The sequence below is a fragment of the Symphalangus syndactylus genome, chromosome 17 (assembly GCF_028878055.3).
Source record: "Symphalangus syndactylus isolate Jambi chromosome 17, NHGRI_mSymSyn1-v2.1_pri, whole genome shotgun sequence".
NCBI lineage: Eukaryota > Metazoa > Chordata > Mammalia > Primates > Hylobatidae > Symphalangus > Symphalangus syndactylus.
In genome coordinates this window covers 65,458,906-65,474,802 of record NC_072439.2, presented here as the reverse complement: position 1 = coordinate 65,474,802, position 15,897 = coordinate 65,458,906, and positions in this window count along the sequence as shown.

The window sequence follows — 15,897 nt, the reverse complement described above, 5'->3', positions numbered from 1 at the left end:
TTTTCAAAAAGAATGTTACAGTGTGATAGGAAATGTACTAAGGCAAAGACACTGGTATATTTTGTCATAAATGGACTTGAATTAGTGAAAAACCTACATAATCTACAAAGGTCTTAAAAAATCTTTAGAGAATTTTGCATGAAATATTATTAGGTGCTAAACAAAAGGCATTTTTCAGTGTCAATATATATTATTATTATAAAAAATAGTTGAAGCAAACTGGAGCATAGAAAGACAAAGAAATCTCAAAAGTAAGCTTAAAAAAATACAATTAAATTTTAATCCCCTAAGAACTAGAACAAAATGAGGATGCTCACTTTCACCACTCCTATTTAATACAGTACTAGAACCTTAGCCAGGGCAATCTGGCAAGAAAAATAAAGGCATCCAAATTGGAAAAGCAATTAATTTATCTCTCTTCTTTGATGATATGTTCTCATACCTAGAAAACCCTAAAAACTCAATCAAAAATATTTGATTTGATAAATGAACTTGATAAAGTTTTAGAAGTTCCCATTATGAGTGAGCAGTGGGTCCAAATGCATCTGCATTAAATGTCCCCGGATTGTTGCACATTGGCTGACACTAAAAAGTAAGACAAAATTATAATGAGAGTGTCTGGGCTAAATATGGAGATAAATGTAGATTTCGTTACCAGAAACCCTAGCCTATATGCCCTTAGAATAAATCAGGTAGATAAGAATTTGGTGAAATTTTGATAATTTTAATTTATAATTGTTTTCATCTCTCTAGAAGTTATTTACTCTAGGATATAATTTGTGAAATAATAATCTATTAATATATGATAAGAATAAATTAAAAATTGAAGAATTGCTCTAGAAACCAATTAGAAATGTCATATACCATCTATCACAAAGGCAAAAAGTTTAAGCTTAAAATCTATATTGGAATGTATAACCACATTTAACTACTACATGACGATAATTTCATCTAGAGCACATAATATTTTTTAATAATCCTAGAGGAGATAATAGAATATTTAATATTTTACAAAAAAATAATTAAAAATAGATAATAAAATATATTTATAATATGAATACTGTTAGTATTCATAAGTACAGGGTAATAGTAATTAATAGTAGTTACTATTAGTTATTATAAATAATAATAGTTGCAGACTACTATTGAGTCACTGCTTCATGTCAATACTCTGTGATTTTTTTTTTTTTTTTTTTTTTTTGAGACGGAGTCTTGCTCTGTCACCCAGGCTGGAGTGCAGTGGCGCAATCTCGGCTCACTGCAAGCTCCGCCTCCCGGGTTCACGCCATTCTCCTGCCTCAGCCTCTCCGAGTAGCTGGGACTACAGGCGCCCGCCACCACGCCCGGCTAATTTTTTTGTGTGTTTTTTAGTAGAGACGGGGTTTCACCGTGGTCTCGATCTCCTGACCTCGTGATCCGCCCGCCTCGGCCTCCCAAAGTGCTGGGATTACAAGCGTGAGCCACCGCGCCCGGCCTACTCTGTGATTTTTAAAAGCAATGATCCATTTGATCCTCACAGAGCCCTGTAGCTTGTTATTTCCATCATCTGGATAATTCAAATTAAGCTATAAAATTGAGAAGTTGTTTAAGTACTGTACTTAACTGCAACAGATTAGGTTAATTTTTTAAAAAACTCAGAGTGAATGAAGTAATTTTTAAGCAGACTAACTTGATAGGATTTGGGAGAGTATTAAAATCAATAATTGCTTCTAAGTTTGTTGGTAGATACTAGGAACTCAGAAAAGAATTATTTGCTACTCTTATAATACTATATTTTTACTGAAAACAGGTAACAGAAAAATTAAAGTAGGGTCCAAAGAAGTATAAGATTTTAAAAATACAATAATAATATATTCTTAGGCAGATTGTAGTAAGGTATTTGAAAAACAAGTATCTATTTGGATCTACTTGCTTTTAGCTCAGGAAACAAATGCTAAATTTATGTAGAAATAAAGAATTCATAAGTTTGAAAGACAAAGACAACATATTAGAAAAATTTTATTGTGTTCAGATGTGCTATGTTTTCATACAACTGTGTGTGTGTGAGAGAGAGAAAGACAAGATGCCACATACTTACTTTGCATATCTATGTGTAGATACACACATAGGTACCATTGTGTTACAACTGCCTACAGTATTCAGTACAGTATCCGGCTTCACAGGTTTGCAGCCTATGAACAATAGTTCACACCATATAGCATAGGTGTGTAGTAGGCCATATCATTGAGGTTTGTGTAAGTGCACTCTAAGATTTTTGAACAAAGATGAAATGCATTTCTCAGAATGTATCCCTGTAGTTAAGCAACACATGACTATATTGTATTTGTCATGCTAGCTGTTGCAATATATTTGTGCATATTGCAATATGTATTGTGCACACTGTATACACAATAATTTATAAAATGATAATACAGGAGACATAGGAAAACATTTTGACAAAATAATAAACCTCATTTATTACAGGCCTTAGAGATCTGAGTCTCTCAGCCAGAAAGAAAGTTACGACCAGGTAGGACAGGCAGTCACCATTGAATGGCAGCACTTCTGTCATCCTACTTTCCTCTATCCCAATTTTCCTCTTTTGCCCCACATGTTGAAGGAAGAAATACTTTAAATTTCTGTCTCAGCCAGAGGGATCTGGCTACTTCAGAAAATTCACATTTTGAATAAGCAGATAATGAAAGGTTTCTCTCCTTTTGATTAGTGAGTTTTAAACAGACTTAAGGAGTAGAGTATTAGTACTTTCTCTGTGCTTTATGCTTAATATGTGTTATCACTTAATCTTCAAAACAAATTCTAAAAAACAGATGTTCACATTTTACAACTGAAGAAACTGAGGTTTAAGGAAATCATATAATTGCCTAATAAAACCAAACTGTTAAATTGGAGACTCAGTTCTTGAACTCGAGTCTGACTTTAAAAGTTACAGTATTTTACTACACTATGAAGTATATTCGGCAAGAACTTAATTGAAAAAAAGGCTAAAAAATGGAATTAACTGTAAGGAAGCTTCTGCTGTCACTGGCAATGATCATTCAACTTAATTTGTTTTTACAATACATTCTTATAGTTAAACAATATTTTAACTTTCTTAGAATTCAATTTCTAGAAAATACTTGAGAATAATAAGCTGGAAACTACTACTTGTAATGACATAAGATATTAATATTTATAGAATTTCTCCCCATAACTCACCACCAATGCTGCTTAATGAACAATAGAAAAATTGGATGACTGCATCCAAGATTCAAATGATATCCATTATTCTACAGTGGGATCTCTAAGGAACTCTAAGTAACTGTAACTATACATCATTACAGCATACTAGGCAAACACGCTCCAAATTATCATAGCCAAATGCATCACAAATATGCCTTCAGGTCACCTTCTTTCACCATGACAGAGGTATGAATCAGAGTGATGTTCCTACATAAAAATACTTGAAAAAAATGTTTCATTCTCACAATAGCTGCTCTTGGTTATGGTATAAACTCTTGCTAATCCCCCACCCCAGCCTCTCTCTCTCTCTTCATCTCTTTATCTCTCTCTCTCTCTTTATTTTATATTTTGGTTTTTAGTTTTGTTTTTACTCCAATGATGCACTATGAGAAATAAATATTATATCTACATATGTAATTTAATGCTAAGGAAATTCATCATTTATTCCCTTAGAAGAAGCAACAATACAAGTGTCTACTAGAGACCTGGACCTAGGGTTAGATATTAGTCATCATCAAAAAATTAACTACAACATTTCAGATAAGTTGAGTTGAGGGCTTCTGTGATTCAGCATGATTAAGAATTTATGCTTATATATAAGCATAAGCATATATATATATATAAGCATATTTATACACATATAAGCATATATATATATATATATTTGGAGAGAGGGAGTCTTTCATTTTGGGGATATAACATGAAAACACACATATTTTCTGTGAATATAATATTTAAAAATATTAATTGCCCCAAGTTGATTTGCTGGCTCTCTAAGGGATGACATGTCTGTCTAGATTCTGGGAGGCAGTCTATACCTCTAAATACTTGCTTTAGCTAGCATTCTCACAAGAGTCTAAAAACTTCAAGCTTCAATGGGACTGTGATTTTCCGGGGGCAGTTTTTTTGTATTGCTTCATCTTGTCTTAAAGTTGTGAGAGAAATACGAAGGCTAGTTAATTCAGCTTCTTGAATCATCTTCCTCATCCTCTCTAGTCTCCATAAAAAACTCACTGAATCCACTTTTCATATAATACTAATAATAAATAATATTAATGACTCTTTTTTGGTCTTAGATGTTGTTATTTGCTTCTACAGACATAGTACTTAACATTTCCACCTTTTGATTTGCAACTAATTGAGATTTAAACATGATTTACATCTTCTTTACCTAAAATTACAACGAAACTAAATAAAAAAAATACAAAGCATCAATCACCCACAGACAAGAGGCTTCTGCACTGTTCTTTTACAATCAAACACCATGTCTTCCTAACTCCCTTGTGAGCTCTTTTCACAACACAGATTCTTAAAAGAATTATTAAACTGATATAGGAAGCAATTTTTTTAGCCAATAAAATGGTGGCTTTTTTGTTGGCTTTCTCTTTGCAATGTTTTGATATTTCTCTATGAAGTTCTGAGATTTCCTTTTCATTGTCAAATTTAGTGGATGCCTTGAATTCATTTTTTTAATTTTTAATTTTTGTAGGAACACAGTAGTTATATGTGTATATATATACACATATATGTATATGTATATATGTACAGTATATATATATATATATATATATATATACACATGGGATATATGTGTGTGTGTGTGTTTGTGTGTGTATACATATTTTTTTATTTTAGACAGAGTCTTGTTCTGTCACCCAGGCTGAAGTGCAGTGGTGCGATCTCGGCTCACTGCAACCTCTGGCACTGCCCAGGTTCAAGCGATTCTCCTGCCTCAGCCTCCCGAATAGCCGGGATTACAGGTGCATGCCACCACACCTGGCTAATTTTTGTATTTTTAGTAGAGACAGGGTTTCAGCCTCTTGGCTAGGCTGCTCTTGAACTCGTGACCTCATCATCCACCCTTCTCGGCCTCCCAAAGTGCTAGGATTACAGACGTGAGCCACCGCACCCGGCCGGGGTATATAAAATATTTTGATACAGGCATGCAATGCATAATGATTACATAATGGAGAATGGGATGTGTATCCCCTCAAACATTTATCTGTTACAATCTAATTATATTATTTATTTTAGAATGTACAGTTATATTATTACTGACTATATTCACCTTGTTGTGCTATAAATAGTAGATCTTATTAATTCTTTCTATTTTTTGGGAGGTACCCATTAATCATTCCCACCTCCCCACCCACTTCCCTTTCCAGCATCTGGTAACTATCCTTCTACTTTCTATATCCATGAGTTCGATTGTTTTGATATTTTGATCCCACAAATAAGTGAGAACACGGGATGTTTGTCTTTCTGTGCCTGGCTTTTTTTATTTAACATAATGATGTCCAGTTCAATCTATGTGGTAGTAAATGACAGAATCTCATTCCTCCCTATGACTAAACAGAACTCCCTTGTATATATGTACTACATTTTCTTTAGCAATTGCTCTATTAATGGACACTTAAGTTGCTTCCAAATCTTGGCTATTGTGAACAGTGCTACAACAAACATAGGAGTGCAGGTATCTCTTTGACTTACTGATTTGCTTTCGTGTCTATACTCAGCAGTGGAATTGTTGGATCATATGGTAACTCAATTTTCAGGTTTTGGGGGAACCTTCAAGTGGTTCTTCATACTGTTGTACTAACTTATATATCACCAACAATTTTAGAGGGTTCCCTTTTCTCCATATCCTTGCCAGCATTTGTTATTGCCTGGATATAAGCCATAATATCAAACACAATGGATATAAGACATTGTTATTTGCTTATAAGCCATTTTAACTGGGGCGAAAGAGTATTTCCTTGTAGTTTTGATTTGCATTTCTCTGATGATCAATGATGTTAAGCACCTTTTCATATGCCTGCTTGCCATTTTTCTGTTGTCTTTTGAGAAATATCTATCCAAATCTTTTGCCCGTCTTTTGATTAAAGATTTTTTTTTTCTATAGAGTTGTGTGAGCTCCTCATATATTCTGGATATTAATCCTTGTCAGATGGGTAGGTTGCAAATATTTTTCCTATTCTGTGCATTGTCTCTTTATTTTGTTGATTGTTTTCTTTGCTGTGCAGAAACTTTTTAACTTGGTGTGATCCCATTTGTCTGTGTTTGCCTTGGTTGCCTGTGCTTGTGGGGTATTATGCTGGAGTTTTGCCCAGACCAATGTCCTGGAGATATATTTCTGAACATTTAAGTTTAGTAGTTTTATGGTTTGAGTCTTAGACTTATGTCTTTAATCCAGTTTGATTTGATTTTTGTAAATGGCAAAAGATAGGGGTCTAGATTCATTCTTCCGCATATGGATATCCAGTTTTCCCAGCACCATTTATTGAAGAGACTGTCTTTTAACCAGTATATGTTCTTGGCACCTTTTTCAAAGAAGGTGTCTAAATTTGTTTTTGGGTTCTCTATTCTGTTCCATTGGTCTATTTGTTTATATTCCGGTACCATGCTGTTTTGGTTACTATAGAGCTGTAGTATAATTTGAAGTCAGGTAATGTGATTCCTCAAGTTTTGTTCTTTTTGCTTAGGAGAGGTGTGACTATTCTGAGTCTTTTTGTGGTTTCATATACATTTTAGGACTTTTTTTTATTTCTGTGAAGAATGTCTTTGGTACTTTGATAGGGATTGCATTGAATCTGTAGATTGATTAGGGTAGTAAGAACATTTTAACCGTAGTGATAATTCCAATTTATGAACATGTACTAGCTTTTGATTTTTTGGTGTCCTCTTTAATTTACTTAATCAGTGTTTAATGGTTTTTATTATAGAGATATTTCACCTTTTGTTACTTCATTTCTATATATATAATTTTATTTATTCATTCGTTTGTTTTGTTTTTTAGACATAGTCTCACTCTGTTGTCCAGGCTGGAATTCAGTGGCGCAATTTTGCCTCACTGCAACCTTCACCTCCCAGGATCAAGGGATTCTTGTGCCTCAGCATCCCAAATAACTGGAACTAGAGATGTGTGCCACCACGCCTGGTTAATTTTTTTTTGTATTTTTTTGTAGAGATGGGGTTTTGCCATATTGACCAGGCTGGTCAGGAACTCCTGGCGTCAACGCCTGTCACAGCATCCGGAAGTGTTAGAATTACAGGCATGAGCCACCACACTCAGCCTCCTAGATACTTAATTTCATTCATGTCTATTGTAAATGGGATTACTTATTTCTTTCTTTTTCAGATTGCTCACCGTCAGCATATAGAATTGCTAATGATTTTTGTATGTTGATTTTGTACTCTGCAACTTTACTGAAGTTATCATTTCTAGTAGTTTTCTTGTCGAGTTTTTAGGTTTTTCCAAATATAAGATCATATTGTCTATAAACAGGCGTAATTTGACTTCTTGATTTCTAATTGGAATGTTCTTTGTATTTTTTCTCTTGTCTGATTGTTCTAGCTAGCCCTTACAGTACTATGTGGAATAACAGTGGTGACAGTAGGCATCCTTGTCATGTTCCAGATTTTAGAAGAAAGGCTTTTAGTTTTTCTCCTTTAGCATGTTACTAACTGTGAGTCTGTAATATATGGCTTTTTTGTGTTGAGTTATGTTTCTTTCATGCCCATTTTTATGTATTTTATCTTTAAGGAATGTGAAACTTTATCAATTGTTTTTCAGCACCAATTGTAATGATTATATAATTTTTGTCCTTCAATCCCTTGGCACGATGTGTTACATTGATTGGTTTGCATATGTTGAATCATCCTTGCATCCCAGGGGTAAATCTCATTTGGTCATGATGAATAATATATTTAATGTGTTGTTGAATTTGGTTTGCTAGTATTTTGTTGAAGATCTTTGCATCAGTATTCATCAGAGATATTTGCCTGTAGTTTTCTCTTTGATGAGACTTTGTCTGGTTTTGATATCAGGGAAGTACTGGACTCGTAGAATGAGTTTGGAAGTATTCCCTTCTCTATTTTTTAAAATACTTTAAGTAGGATTGGTATTAGTTCTTTAAATGTCTGGTAAAATGTACTAGTGAAGCCATCAGGTCCCAGGCTTTTCTTTACTGGAAGACTTTTTATAATGGCTTTGATCTCTTTACTTGCTCTGTTCAGGTTTTGAATTTCTTTCTGGTTTAATCTAGGTAGGTTATATGTATCTACAATTTGTCCATTTCTTGAAGATTTTCCAATTTGTTGGCATATAGTCACACAAAGTAGCCACTAGTCATCTTTTAAATTTCTATAGTGTCAGTTTTAATGTCTCCTTTTTGGCCTCTGGTTTTCTTTACTTGGATCTTCTCTTTTTTGTTTAAATTTGTCTAGCTGAAAGTTTCTCAATTTTAACTTTGCTGAAAACCAACTTTTTCTCATTTCAAAAATACTTTTTATTTCTGCTCTGAAATTTAGATGCATTGTCAGATTGAAGTTATTCTCCATTATTGAGATAGGCGCTTATATCTATAAGCTTCCCTCTTAGTACTGCCTTTGCTGTATCCCATAAATTTGAGTATGTGTGTTTTCATTACCACATGTTTCAAGAAATTTTTCAATTTACTTAATTTCTTCATTGACTCACCGGTCATTCAGGAGTGTATTGTTTTATTTACATGTGTTTGTATATTTTCAAAAAATCCTCTTGTTATTGATTTTCAGGTTTATTCCATTTTGATCAGAAAATATGCTTGTTACTATTTCAATTTCTTGAATTTTTTAAGACTTGTTTTGTGACTTAATATATGGCCTTTCCTCAAGAATGTTCCCTGTGTTGATGAAAAGAATGTGTATTCTGAAGCCCTTAGATGAAATGTTCTATAAACATCTATTAGATCCATTTGGTCTATAATGCAGATTAAAGCTGATGTTTCTTTTTTGATTTTCTGTCTGGAAGATCTGTCTGAAGCTGAAAGTAGGGTGTCGAGGTCTCCAGTGAATATTGTATTGGGACTTATCTCTCTTTTCAGTTCTAATAGTATTTGCCTTGTATATCTGGGTGCTCCAGCATTAGGTGCACATATATTTAAAACTGTTATATCTTCTTGATATAAAAAAACTGTTTGTTTATATGAACAAGTAAACAACAAAGCAAAAAGAAAACTAATACAAACTCAATTCCTTAACTTCATCCCTCCACTTTTTGACTTTTTGTTGTTTCTATTTTATCTTATTATACTATGTCTTGAAAAGTTGTCATCATTATTATTTTTGATTGATTTGTCATTTAGTCTTTCTACTTAGGATATAGTTTACACACTACCGTTATAATATTCTGTTTCTCTGTGTACTTTCTATTACCGGTGAGTTTTCTATCTTCATACAATTACTTATTATTCATTAACAGCATTTTGTTTCTGACCGAAGCACTCCTTTTAGTATATAGTGTAGGACAGATCTAGTGTCAATGAAATCACTAAGCTTTTGTTTGTCTGGAAAGTCTTCATTTCTCCTTTATGTATAAAGGATATTTTCACTGGATATATATTCTAGGGTAAAAGTTATTTTCCTTCAGCTCTTTAAATACGTCATGCCACTCTCTCCTGGCCCATAAACTTTCTACTGAAAAGTATGCTCCCAGATGTGTTGGAGTTCCATTGTACGTTATTTGTGTCTTTTCTCTTGCTGCTTTAAGAGTCCTTCCTTGTCATTGATCCTTGGTAAATTTGATTATTAAATATCTGGAGGTAGTCTTTTTTAGGTTAAACCTGCTTGGTATTCTATAACCTTCTTGTACTTGGATATTAATATCTTTCTCTAGGTTTTAAAAATTCCGTTATTATCGTTTTGAATAATCTTTCTACCCCTTCTCCTTTCCTTACTCTTTTATTAGGCCAATAAGTCTCAGATTTGCCCTTTTTGAGGCTATTATTTAGATTCCATAAGTAAGCTTCATTGGCTTTTTCTTCTTTTGTCTCCTCTGACTATGTATTTTCAAATAGCCTTTCTTCCAGTTCGCTCTTTCTTTTGCTTGATTGATTCTGCTATTTAAAAATTCCTTGTAATCCCAGCACTTTGGGAGGCCAAGGTGGGTGGATCACGAGGTCAGGAGATCCAGACCATCCTAGCTAACACGGTGAAACCCTGTCTCTACTAAAAATACAAAAATTAGCCAGGCATGGTGGCAGGCACCCGGAGTCCCACCTACTTGGGAGGTTGAGGCAGGAGAATGGTGTGAACCCGGGAGGCAGAGCTTGCAGTGAGCCGAGATCACGCCATGGCACTCCAGCCTGGGCAAGAGTGAGACTCCATCTAAAAAAATAAAAAATTCAATACATTCTTCAGTACAGTGACTTTTTTTATCTCCAGAATTTCTACTTGCTTCTTTTTAATTATTTCAATATCTTTGTTAAATTTATTTGACATAATTCAGAATTTCTTCTCTGTGTTATCTTGAATTTATTTGAGTTTCCTCAAAACAGCTATTTTGAACTCTCTGTTTCAATGATCACATATCTCTGTTTCTCCAGGATTGGTCTCTGGTGCTTTATTTCATTCATCTGCTAAGGTTTTTTGTTGTTGTTGTTGTTGTTTTTCTGGAATGTATTGATACTTGTAGATGTTTGTCTTCTTCCGGGCATTGAAGAGTTAGGCATATAGTTGTCACTGTCTGGGCTTGTATCTGTCCTTCTTGAAAAAGCTTTCCAGATATTCAAAAGGACTTGGTGTTGTGATCTAAGCTGTACCTGCTTTAAAGATATGGAACCAAGCCCAGTAATAATGTGGTACTCGCAGACTTGTATAGGTACTGGCTTGATGGTCTTGGACAAAATCTGTGATGATTCTCTAGATTACCAGGGAGATATTTTTGTTCTCTTCCACTACACTTACCAAGTGGCAAAGCTAGCCAGGCCTGTGTTTTTCCCTTCAGGGCAGTGAGGTCCCCCAGGCCCTGAGTGAGTCCAGAAATGCCATCTGGAAGTCAGAGACTAGGGTCAAAACCTTAGAAGCCTCCCTGGAATTCTATTGTATTGAGGTTGAACTGGCTCTCAAACCACAAGAAGCAGTCATTCCCACAATTTCCTTCCTTTTCCAAAGACAAAGGAACCTCATCCTGTGGCCACTGCCACCACAGGTCCAAGGACAGTGCTGCCAGACTACTGCTGATATCCTTTTAAGGCTCTTGGGCACTTGGATAAATAAATTATAAATGCTGCCTGGACTGGGAATCACCCTGACTCACCCTGCTAGGCAGTAGGTTCTCTTCTGGCCCTGGGCAGGTACATCAATGGCATCCAAAAGCCATGTCCAGGAATTAGGGTCCCTAAGTGCTTTCTTGGTGCTCTATCTCCCTGTGGTTGAGCAGGTACCTAAAGTTCAAGACAAAGTCGCCTTTACTTTTTCCTCTACTTTTCTCAAGCAGAAAGTGTCTCACCAAATAGCCACCATATCTGGGAATGTGCTAAGCCTCTTCTGAGGCCAGAACGTCTCAGAGCCTCACCCAAAGCCCTTGACATAGTACCTGGTGTCACTGCTCATTCAGGGCCAAGGGGCTCTTCAGTTAGAACATGATAAATCCTGCTGAGACTGGGTCTTTCTCTTTAAGGCAGCAGATTTCTTTCTGCCTAAGGGTGTGTTCATAGAAATGTTGTCTTGGAGGTAGGGCTTGGAAAGAGTGTCTCATGACTGTGATAGATGCCCAGATGCCCTATCATTCTGTGGCTGAGTTGGTATCCAATACACAAAATACTTCTCACTCTTTCCTCTCCTTTCCTCGAAAGGAAAGTAGTAGTCTCTCTCTCTCTCTCTTTTTTTTTTTTTGAGATGGAGTTTCACTCTGTCACCCAGGCTGGAATGCAGTGGGCAATCTCGGCCCACTGCAACCTACACCTCCTGGGTTCAAGTGATTCTCCTGCCTCAGCCTCCCAAGTAGCTGGGACTCCAGGCATGCACCACCACGCCCGGGTACTTTTTGTATTATTAGTAGGGACGGGGATTCACCATATTGGTCAGGCTGGTCTCGAACTCCTGACCTCGTGATCTGCCTGCCTTAGCCTCCCAAAATGCTGGGATTACAGGCGTGAGCCACCGTGCCCAGCCAGAAGTAGTCTCTTTTGGAATCATAAACTATGCAGCCTCATGTTAAGGGAGGAATGATGCCAGTACTCCATTAGCTGCTCCAGCTGGTGTCTCAGTAGATCACCTATTCCCTCATGTCTACTGTCTCTGAGCACAATTCAGCAGTAGGACTTGTGTAAAAGTTGCAGACCTTGTAGCTTAGACAGCCTTTTAAGTTTATTAGGGCCCCAGGGCACTGTAGCCTGTGGTGGCAAGGCTTGTGGTAACTCAATTTCTATTGCTATTATTGGCAATTCCACTATGGCCAGGGCTGTTTTATATGGTCCTTTTGTGGGTGGCTGGTTGGAGGGGAGCAGGTGATGTCAGTGATTCAATACTGTTTTTCCTACCTCTTCAGTGCTTCTTTTAGTGATGTGAATTTAAAACCAGGTGCTCTGAGGGCTTACCTGATTTTTACTTCTTATGAAGGTACTTTTCTTGTGTACATTATTTGTTAAATTTTGTCCTTGTGGGGAGTTGGGGGTAATTGGTAGGGCCTTCTACTTCACCATTTTACCCCACCTCTGACACCTTGAATTTGAATAAAAGAAAACATAACTTCAACCACAATGTCATACACTGGAAGAACTAATTTCATCAGAATAGCAACTGAAAAAAATTTTCCAAGTTGAAGATAACCAGTGATTTAAAACAGAAATTACAGGCCAGTCTTTAGTAAAATAAAAGAAAACAGTTGCAGGGGATTTATAAAATATCTCTGTACTTTCTTCTTAATGTTGCTGTAAATCTAAAACTGCTCTAAAAATGCAGTCTTCACCTAGGCAACATAGCAAGACACCATATCTAATAAAAATAAATAAAAGTTTGCAGCACATGGTGGCACACACACGTAGGCACAGGGAGGCTGAGGTGAGAGGATCACTTGATCCAAGGAGTTTGAAGCTCTAGTGAGCTATGATCATGCCATTGTACTCCAGACTGGATAATAGAGTAAGACTCCATCTCTTATTTAAAATAAAAAATACAGTCTTAAAAAACAATGGTAAAATAATTTAAAGGCAAGGAAACAGGTTCTCCAATGGACTCTATAGAAAGAATGGAGCCCTGGTGACACCTTGATTTTAGCCTAACAAAATTTATTTCAAACTTCTGACCACAAGAAATATAATATAGTAAGTTTGTGACTTGTTCCTAAGTGCATTTTATGGAAATAGTTTTAAAATAGTCATAAAGTTAAATTATATTTCTTTATATACGTAAATGTTTTATTATAAAAATGTTGAGATTCACAAACACTTGAAAGATTTTATGTACACAAAATATAACATATTAGAAAACATATACCATTGTTATCACAGAACTAGCTATTAAATTTTTAAACAAAATAACAGAAAATTAAACTAGACTTTTTAAAACCTATCTAATTGACTGATATTGTTGATTCTATCTCTTGCTTTAACAATTCCTATCTGTTATTAAAATCTTTATCTAAGGAAAATTGATAGTTATCTTAGTATGTGTTAATTTATATCAAGTTCTGTTTGTCAAATGGTTTCAAACCCATCTAGTTTTCAGAGTAATGAATGTAACTCATGCTCTGGCAAAACCTCCCACTAAATAACTAGGGAAGAAAATGATGGCATGAAATATGCATATGCCATTCAGCAAGCAGCTACCATAATAATATATTGACTACAGTAGCAGGGAGTATCTGAAACCAGAATCCTGTTAAGACTAATACTTGGCTATAAATGTTCACTAAAATTTTCACAGTAGAGTGTTTTTTTAAATCTCAGTTCCTGACACTACATTGGCATTAAAAGTAGAACAATTCTGGATATGATGATAGGGGTTTTCTGGAAAATGTTATTAAGGTGCATTCTCTTTATTCATTGAAATTTATTTTTATACAGTTATTAGAAGGAAAGTAAAGCAAGTTTAAAAATGTAAGGATCCCAACTCTACTAACCCCATTTTAAAGTAATCGTAATTTCTTCTATGTAATGATTCTGAAAGTCTGATTTAACCAGCTTCTCCAGGTCTATCTATTCCTTGACTTTCTCCTTTTCTCAAATCATCATCTCAATCACATCTGATTGAACAGTTTCTTTGTTTATTAATTTACTTTAAACTTTTCTGATTTTGAACCCTTCTAAAATTACAACATATATAAAATAGTTACCATCCTGAATAGACTAACACCAATCTTTCCAAGTCAGATTCAGTCTTGAATATTTAAATGGCTCTTGAAAGATCTATTTTCTTCAGATACCTGACAAATTTAAGAAAGCTATTTTAGGGCATTCTGACTACTTTATCATCCTGTATAACTTGAATGTGGATTCTATTTCCTCTTATCTAACTCTCTAAGAAAAATAAAATTACCTCACGATGCTTTAGATTTTATTTGACATAAAAATTTAGCAGTCACTACAAAGGACAACACATAAAACAAAGACAAAAGAAGACTTCTTTCTACAATCATTACATAATCTATTAAAAAAGTGATATTTGACTTAAATTTGATGTTGAATATGTGCAAATGATTTAATAAATAGGTGATCATCATCAAAAGTAATTTAAGAATGGAAAAAAGAAAATTGATAAACACAACTCTCCCACAGAAATATATATATGATCTTAACCAAAAGAGCAACAGAGGAAATGAGTAAATTGATAAACCAGGAATTAATTAGAAGGAACCTATATTTAAAATACTCTAGGAAATTTTTCAAAATATAGCCAACCCGTGTGTTCACCACACATTATGGAATGAATTAGATCCTGGAGGTATGGAGTATACTGATTAAAAAAATACGAAGGAATTCCAGATAAATGCAATACACATTCATTAAATGGGCATGTAGAATCTCCACAAAAAGATAAGAAATATTTAAAAATAAGTTAAAATACCAACTATTGCCAAAGGTTTAGAAATGTGAAGGAGGAGGCTTACTTCTGGGTTTTTTAAATGACATATTGAAGGTCTGGAAGGCATTTAGTGGTCAAGAACGTGCAGTGAATTTTCAGAATACACAGAACAGTCAGAAAAACTGTAAATATTACCTGCTCCAATTGCAATCTTAAAACTATTGGGAACCACTGCCTAGAAAAAATGACTTTATCCTAGCATGTGGATGATATCAGTGCAGCAAATATAGAGAGAAATATAACTTGATTTAGAAAATTTTAAAATGCACCTGTTTCTATGACCCACAACACTGTTAGATATATACCTTTAAGAAATGCTCTAAAATTTGAATAAGGAGATAATACAAAGATGCAGAAATGTTCATATCAGCATCATTTATATTGGAGAAATAATGGACATAACAACAATGTTCCTCAATGGGGTTATGGGCTCAATGGGGCTATGGGCTCAATGGGGGTATGGGTAAATAACCTGAGTTATGTTCAGAAAATTGATTCCTAGGGAGCAATGAAAATGAATACATTATAGCTACATATATCAACATATTATATTTTAAAATATAAAGCAATGATTAACACTCAATTCAGGATATAATTACTCCTTGAGAGGAGTGTATAGGGATATACCAGCAGGAAGGCATGTACGGTGGATATTAACAGTACTCATAACAATTTTTTCCCCAAAGCATTGATAGCCCCATCTTATATCCCCAATTAAATTAAACAAGACTCCAAGTACCCTTTGAGGGTATCTTAAAATTCAATGTCAGTCATCATAGCGGCCATGATTCTTTTCAAGGGTTACCACAGTATCTGGTGGAAAATCAGCAAATC